This window comes from Lasioglossum baleicum, chromosome 17 (genome assembly GCF_051020765.1).
Source record: "Lasioglossum baleicum chromosome 17, iyLasBale1, whole genome shotgun sequence".
In the NCBI taxonomy this organism is placed as follows: domain Eukaryota; kingdom Metazoa; phylum Arthropoda; class Insecta; order Hymenoptera; family Halictidae; genus Lasioglossum; species Lasioglossum baleicum.
The window spans coordinates 10,180,149-10,189,398 of NC_134945.1; the positions used below are offsets into that span (position 1 = coordinate 10,180,149).

At 36.6% G+C, this 9,250-nt stretch overlaps 1 protein-coding gene across 3 annotated transcripts in view; it reads right to left on the minus strand.

The window, feature by feature from the left end:
- Positions 1-9,250, minus strand: part of Sm (heterogeneous nuclear ribonucleoprotein L) — a 377,399-nt gene that overhangs the window by 276,255 nt on the left and 91,894 nt on the right. The window lies entirely within an intron of this gene.

Here is a 9,250-nt window from a genome sequence, read left to right on the forward strand (position 1 = left end):
AACGCAGTCGTTCATTTTTGAAAATGACCCAAGGTACCAAGATGAAGCAGAAGTTTACCATTAGAGAAAGACAGCTCTAGCGGAAGTCACTAACGAAGAGCAATTTCGTTGAACTACCCGGAATAGAAACGTGGTCTTAACTACGTGTACAAACACTTGGTGGAGCTCGAGCGTAGCCGGCAGTGGAAGCGCCCTGTCTAGTTTGTCTCTTTTACAGCCGGTTAACTGGTTAGCTCCGCGTTCCGATTGCGCGTGCTGGTTTGCCCGTAAAAGGATCCGGAAAAGAGAGCAGCGGTAACGTTCGCGCTATACAGGGTGACCCGAGTAAACTGTCACAAGCCGTTTTCTCCGAGACTGTAGCAAACCGCCGATTTCATTATTTTCATCTTCCGACACACAGTGGGGTATTTGACCCGAAAAGTTACTTTTTAGTTGTTGTACGACTTAGTTAAACGTCTGAAGAATAAGCCTTCAGTATTGTTCTTTTTATGTGTACATCCGTGGGGTACTCCACTTCATCGAAAATCAAGAGATTTCATAGCACGCTTTGCGTTCTTAGTCGATGCGCCTTCTCATTTCTCGATAATGCAAAGATGGAATTTTTCAGTAGTGAAAAGTAGGGCTGTTACTTTCCTTCGAAGGTCGAAGGTTTTGAAGCTTCGATTTCCGAAACTTCGAAGGTGATGAGAATCGAATTTTTGAGCTTCGAAATTTCGCTGCTAAGTTATGTTTGATACGATTACAGACACTCCTGTATTTCGAAAAAAATACGCCACTACAGCTAAAAGATTGATTAAGTTACAACTTAAGGCGGTAGTATACCCTCGGATTGTAACTAGAAAGGGACTAGAATCTTACTAGATTTTGGGTCGAAACCATGTCGAAACATGGGTTTGCGCGCTTCGGTTGTTTGACCTTATTTGAGCAGATTTTGGGCTGGGTGAGAGCTCATTCTAAAGAGGAAGGTTCGTCACAGTGCGCTCTGGTCATCATATAAATCAAAAAAGTCTTTTAGAGACAGAAAAATGTATCGAAATCTGCGGCTTTTTTTCTAGATTTTTTCTCTACTTTGGGCCCTCATATTATCTATATGCAGGGTGTCCCAAAATTCGTGAAAATCCCGAAACGGGGTGGTTCCTGAGACCATTTCAAGCGACATTTTCCTTTGCAAAAATGTTATCCGCGGCTTTGTTTAGGAGTTATTAACGAAAAACACGGACGTGTGACGGAAGTGTGTCCAAATAAATATATAATTTAATCTAGACAAATAAATAATTAATTCTGAATATTCTTAATGGGTAAAATTGATTTGCAAAAGGTTGAAATTGTGCGAAACCTATAAGAAGAGAGAATGCACAGTGTTGGGCACAATAAATAAATTTATTTAATTAAATAATTATTTAAATAAACATTTAAATAACAAGTTATTTATGGTTTGAGCAAGTCTGAATGAATTATTTAAAATAATAAAGGTGATTGTTATTTACAAATGCAATTTCAATTATTATTTGTATACACAAAATACGGGAAAGAAGAGAAGACCAAAAACTATTTATTTGATTTCCACCTCGATGCAAATGATAAATAATCTTTTATAATATTTGCAAATAAGAAATAATAATTTATTTAAATAAAAGGTTTAGTTATTATTTACAATTAAAATTACCCGTTTATTTATTATTTAAAATAAAATTTGCCCAACACTGAGAATGCATACGATGCTATACAATGTAAAAAAAAAAATGCCACCCTACGGTATTCGATGTGTCCATAACTGCTGCGACTTCAACGGAAACAACTTGCGACATTTGATTTAGCCTACCCGGTATATGCGTCGAGAAAGTGACGTCCGCGTGCTGGAAGCACAACAGCGGTTCTCAGACATTGTGTGTAAGCATTGTTACGGACCGACAGAACCGAGAACTTCGTAACTACGACTACGCAATTAGAACGGGTGATATTCAATGCATCGCAGCTGGACAAGGAAAGATTCGAACCGAGCACGTGTATAAACACAAAGAGATCCCTTTTCTCGTGCGCGGAAAGAGCAACGGGAAAAATAAAAAAAAAACATACTAAATATATCTATTCTCCGACGAGGAAGGTAAAACAAATGGAAACTGGAGAGAACAACATTTGCTCGCATGCTGCTCGATGGTTAATTGAATTGAATTCGATAATAATCAGTTTGGCGTGTCAGCACACCACTGATACGTGCATCGAGTGTCTGACCATTACTAGTTATCACCACTTGTGTTAATATTTATGTACGCAAGAAGCGCCATCGTACTATTTCATTCTAACAACCGTCAAAGTAGATTTTATCGAGAGTTAATATTGCTTAGTACGAGCACAAATGATCGATAAAAGGCAAACGTAGCCGGCAAAATTAGAATACATAGTCTAGTGAATTTTACAATGGTATCTACTTTCCTTGAAAATGGAACTGCATGCAACAAAATTTTATTATGCATTTATTATACAGTCGAGCGTCAATTATCCGAACTAATTGGGACCGAGGTGGTTCCGATAATCGAACAGTTTTAAAATTACTTATTAAACACAAAAGTACTGCTGCTTTAATTAGAAATGCGATATGTACGTAGACTGTGGATCTTTAGACAAAATAAAAATGCCTGCGTCGATCCTAAGACACAGAAGCTAAATAAAAATTTCTTTCTTCCTCGAATTATTTCAGTAAACTGAAACTAATACGTTGATGCTCTTAAGTTGTTTAGATATAACCACTGCTTTAAATTGTACGTACCAATTTTTGTTACAAATGCATAAAATCCGCAGTCTAGTAAACATATGTATACAGGGTGTTCCGCATACGATGGACAACCGATTAGGAAGTAAATCTACACGAAAAAGTGAGACGAAACTAAAGAATAACGTTCTTTTGGTTGACGCATTCTTTCCGAGAAAGACTAGTTTAAAAATCCGTCGGGATCGCGTGCTTTGGTATAGCAAGCAGTAGAATCGGTAGGTCATGGTCAGACGCATCAGACGATTCCTATCTAACAACTAGACTGCGGATCTTTACGCAAAATAAAAATATTTTTCATTGACTGTGAGAATCAGGAATAACATAAAAATTGATTTCATCCCTTAACGACTTTGTTACATTAAACGCAACATTACAACATTCTTGAATTTTAAGATTTTTTCCCATTTTGTACTTCATCCAACCGGTTTTTTTATAAATACATTTAAAGATCCGCAGTCTACTAATAACGCACGTATTCGCTGAATTTTCAAACTCGATTTACTTGAAATCGGCGAAGGAAAAAATTGTACTCCTCAGTTTCGACTCACTTTACAGTTACTACAATTAATGTTAACCATAGACATATAGAGATAGACTGCGCCGTCTTATGGGCGAGTTGAAGCCCACAATGGCGGCGTGCGGTACAAAGAGTGAGAGAGAGAGCATTAGCCGGGGTCCATAGCGCTCTCTTTCTATATGATGTGTCGACACATCAATTAGAAAGAGAGCGCTATGGACCCCGGCTAATGCTCTCTCTCTCGCACGCCGCCATTGTGGGCTTCAGCGCTTCGTTCAGGCCGCGCAGTCTATCTCTATATGTCTATGATGTTAACAAACCTTATTTGTTCAAGTTATCTTTAAATTAGTTGGGAACCATCGAAGACTGTCTTTTCAAGATCTCTCTTCTTTCGCTGATGTCGAGTCACACTCGACAAAGGAGTGCAAAGGGTTAACGGACTAAATCTCTTTACTACTTGTTTTCCATTGAATTTGGTAAATGTCTACACTGTTCCCCGCTGCATTTATTACAAATCCGATTTACCGGGCGAGCAAGATACATATTGTTAGAAAAATATAATAGTTTGTCCGAACCGTGTGACATGCTTTCACTACAAGCTATTGTTCATTGTGAATTTATTGTGGACTGTTTAAATATCTCACTTGGAGAGCATAAATCGAAGGCCTGTGTATGATGAACAGACGCAGATAAATCACAAGAGATATTGCGATGGAAACTCTCGTTTCTACTTCAATTTATCGTGCTTCACTGATTTTATTCATTTATATCTGAAAAAGACACTGTGAACAATGTGATTTACTCCTTCACCGATTACATTCGTTTATATTCGAAACGAGATTCCGAGAACAATAGTTTTATTCATCTCGTTAATGGAATTATGTAAAATAATAACAACGTATTCCTCGATTAAATGATCTTTCAGCAATCCTGACTTTGACGCGTTTATCGAAGCTTTGAGATTACTATTAAACCTATCATGCTTGTTACCATTATCTCATGCCACTTTTTATTATTTATCACGTTCCGTCAAGACATTCAAAACAAATCTGTATTGATTTGCAAGCTTGTATTCACTGTTTTTTCGTACATCCACAGATAACAAAGAAAGAACGGAATATGTACATTGATTTCACCAAGTTGATATTACTATGAAAAAAGGAAGAATCTAATTAATCAGGTAAACATTCAGCAAATAACACGTGTTTCAGGAAATGTATCGAGTTTTATATTCAATTTTCAATGTTCTTATATTTTCTTGGTGAATTGTGTTATTACACACATCTTCTTGTAAGTACGTTTTAAATTACTTTTGTGTCCTGTGTATACAGTGCACGGGTTTTTACAAAACTATAGTTGTTTAATGAGTTCACAGTCCCCTGGTTCCGGACAGAACGGTTCCCCCTATTGTCGGACAGTATAAATCTCAATTTGTTTTCCTATTTCTATTACTGTTTATTATTTTGGTTTCACTGAGGAGAAGCTACATTTAAACAACATGAATAACAACTTAAGAAATAAGTTTAAACAGACCAGAACACTGAAAGCAAGGAAAATAAATCTAAGCCAGGAGACTCCCGGCGTAGTGAGTTTGGAAAGCAACGAAGAAGACCGGATTCAATGTTCAAACCGTCTGTTTTTAACAATGAACAATATATTCACGCTTTACCTACCAGAAGCCTATTAATAGGATTTTCAATAATTGTGCTGTACCAGAAGGAAGCATACAAATTTTCTTTTACATTGCAATCTTAAATGAAACTATTAGATGACGTTATTGAGGGTGACTTGTTAGTTCACATTGACAATTGCTGTTGCCATTGAAGGTTCCATTAAAAAGTGTTTAGCCATGTACCATAGATTTTTCAAAATTATGCAATAATCTAATCTAATATAATATAAGACTTGAAAAATAAATCTAAGCCAGGAGACTCCCGGCGTAGTGAGTTTGGAAAGCAACGAAGAAGACCGGATTCAATGTTCAAACCGTCTGTTTTTAACAATGAACAATATATTCACACTTTACCTACCAGAAGCCTATTAATAAGATTTTCAATAATTGTGCTGTACCAGAAGGAAGCATAGAAATTTTCTTTTACATTGCAATCTTAAATGAAACTATCAGATGACGTTATTGAGGGTGACTTGTTAGTTCACATTGACAATTGCTGTCGCCATTGAAGGTTCCATTCAAAAGTGTTTAGCCATGTACCATAGATTTTTCAAAATTATGCAATAATCTAATCTAATATAATATAAGACTTGAAAAATAAATCTTTTTTACTTTTTAAATTTATTCACTGAATGCTACAATACAAACACATCAGCCCAGGTCTGCGCAGAGTCAGGATAATCAATATGGTTAAATTCCTTAATTTGTTGAACTGGAGAATGTACGGGGCGCTTAATAACGATAATAATAATAACAACGCTGGTCTGCCGTTGTATGTACCGTTGTTAAGCGACGTGTGATTGTATACTGGGTCATTTTAAAGTGCATTTTATAGTACAGTGTAAATATTGGGTTGGAATGAACGTTCGTAGCGTTTTTAAATTAGTTTTTAAATGGATTTGTTCAATACCGTGCTTTCCATTCTCTTCTATTGCTTTTTGCCATTTTTTAGGTGACTTGTCGTGTTATTCAATAAACCTATGAATAAATATCTTAATTTTATCTTTGAATCTGGATTCAATTTAACATGAATATTCGAACGATAAAAAGACATGTTTACTATGATTATAAAATGTTTTAGCAGTTCCCTCAGGGCTTAGGGGATTTGGACAAGAGTAGACTACGATAGCACGGATCACAGTAATCTGGACCATATGTTTCGCAGTCGAACCTAGGAAACGACACATTTGCGAGCGATCAAGCGTGGGTGCACGGCGCGCGCACGCACGAATGCCTGGGTGTATGAACGAGCGAGCACACCAGGACGATAATGTGGCCAGCTGAGACTCGTGGACCCAGGAGACATCGTGATACATGATTTCGGTCAACGCTGTCACAACACAAGCGTCTCTTAACTTTCAAACGATTATATATCTTCTGAAAGGTGGCAGAGGTTCGGTGACATTGGTGGTGGTAATGGTGATGGTAATGGTGGTGGCTCGCGCGCTCCTCGTGCACGCCCAGGAATCCCGACATTATACATATGTCACGAACTTTCGGCCCGCTATGCGGAAAAATCAATATTTATGGCACAGAGTCAACTACCCCCACCATCCACTCTCATTGGCGGTCTATTTCGGTGGTAGGTCCGACTCCACGTTGCCGTTGCCGGGTGTCGACCTCTCGAAATCGAGTTTTGACGAATACAAATGTAGCCAATGTCGAGGGCTAGAACCCGATCGGATCTGGTCCGTCTTGACCTGGCCCAACTCGGCCCGGCCTGACCCGGTACGGTACCGTACGGTCAAGTGGAGCTTCTCGAACTTTAAGAATTTTCTTCTGTAATAGCTATTAGTCATACGCAGTTGGGCATCAATCAATGAAAATTTTAACCAAGATTGATTGATTGATGTGTACGATTAAAAAGGTAATCATTGAAAAATGGACGATTGATCCAATCGATTGATGAAGTTAATCGTCAATCGTTGATTAAAAAAAGAAATCATCGAAAAATCGGAGACCGATTCAATCGATTGATGAAGTTAATCGCCACACGGTCTATCCATAAATTGTAATAAGGAGAGTGAGAGAGACAGAGAGCGGGGAGATGGAGAATTGACAGAAATATATCTCAACAGAAACTCGGTTTACATTTTTTTCAATATGCATACAGTTTTGATTCCGTATTTCATTTCGGAATTTCAGCAGTTAATCATTAATCAATTATCTGATTGACGATTACAATTGAAAAGAATGTAATCGTTAATCATAATTAACGACTAAAGCAGGAGTTTAATTATTAATTAAGATTAACGATTAAAGTAGAACTTTATTCGTCAATCGTTGATTAAATTTTCGCCCAACTCTGGTCATACGGAACAGAGGTGGGCAAAACGGAATCCGATTAATGATTGAAAATTCTGATGAATATAAAATCCAATTATTAACGTGGCTAGTGATTACTAAATAATCAGTAATCATTGATTAATGAATAAGAAAGGAATCAGAACTTGTAATCAATGTTAGTGATTGGTTTATTAATTAATCATGAATTGATTACATTTTTTATCACGATTTAATCTGTACTATTGCTGTAATAACAATACTGTGAACATTCTTTTTAGAAATATATGTCAGTTTTCATTTAGATATCCAACTTCACATTAAAATAAAGTTTATTTGTTATTTTCCACAAATAAATATAAAAGAAACACACGACAGTCATATTGATTGACGTTCAAATAAAATTTATATCAAGGTAAAATTAGACGTCTAAATTAAAAGAGTGAGGATGGGATATTAAGGATTAGCTTTGTACCTCAAAGTTTTATTGTCTTGAGCAAAACGTTTTGTAAGACTTGCATTCTAAAATCGGACATTTCACATGCGACAACCTAATGGAATGACTATGCCGGATTTACCTCGACGACGAGGTAGAGAGAATAGTAAAAATCGTTATTCAGAAACGGTAGAAAGTATGCTGGATCCCCGGTCTGAGTAAAAAGAAACTGGATGACAATCCATCAGACACTACACACACATTGGTTGATGTTAATATAAAATTGGTTTAAAATTAAAGTAAAAGTGAAGATGGGGTATTAAGGATTAGCTTTATACCTCAAAGTTTTATAAGACTTGCATTCTAAAATCGGACATTTCGCATACAACAACCTAATGGAATGACTATTCCGGATTTAGTATTCCACATTCTAAAATCGCACATTTCACATGCGACAACCTAATGGAATGACTATTCCGGATGTACCTCGACGATGAGGTAGAGAGAATAGTAAAAATCGTTATTCAGAAACGGTAGAAAGTATGCTGGATCCCCGGTCCGAGTAAAAAGAAGCTGGATGACAATCAATCAGACGTGACAGTCATTTTGATTAACATTAAAATAAAGTTGGTTTAAAGGTATCATAAAATTAGACGTCTAAATGAAAAGTGAATATGGGATATTAAAGATTAGCGTTATCCCTCAAAGTTTTATAAGACTCGCATTCTAAAATCGGACATTTCACATGCAGCAACCTAATGGAATGAGTTTTCCGGATTTACCTCGGCGATGGTAGAGAGAATAGTAAAAAGAATAGTAAAAATCGTTAGCCAGAAATGGTAGAAAGTATGCCGGATCCCCGGCACGAGTAAAAACAAGCTGGATGACAATCAATCAGACACGGCAAACATATTGATTGACCTTAAAACATAATTTATTTAAAAGTAAAATTAGACGTCTAAATTAAAAGTGAATATGGGATATTAAGTATTAGCTTTATGCCTCAAAGTTTTATAACACTTGCATTCTAAAACCGGACATTTCACATACAGCAACCAAATGGAATGACTATTCCGGATTTACCTCGACGACGAGGTAGAGAGAATAGTAAAAAGGATGGTAAAAATCATTAATCAGAAATGTGGTAGAAAGTATGCTGGATCCCCGGCCCGAGTAAAAAGAAGCTGGATGACAATCAATCAGACATGACAGTCATGTTGATTAACGTTAAAATAAAATTGATTTAAAGATAAAATTAGACGTCTAAATTAAAAGTGAATATGGGATATTAAGGATTACCATTATACCTCAAAGTTTTATAAGACTTGCATTCTAAAGTCGGACATTTCGCATACAACAACCTAATGGAATGACTATTTTGGATTTACATCAACAACGAGGTATAGAGAATAGTAAAAAGAATAGTAAAAATCGTTAGCCAGAAATGGTAGAAAGTATGCTGGATCCCCGGGCCTCCTAGAAGTTAGCCCCCCACTTGTTAAATTAAATAATTTCAACAGTTGTGCTGAGTTGTGCTAAGTTTGTGCTACATTGTGCTCGAATATTACAGCT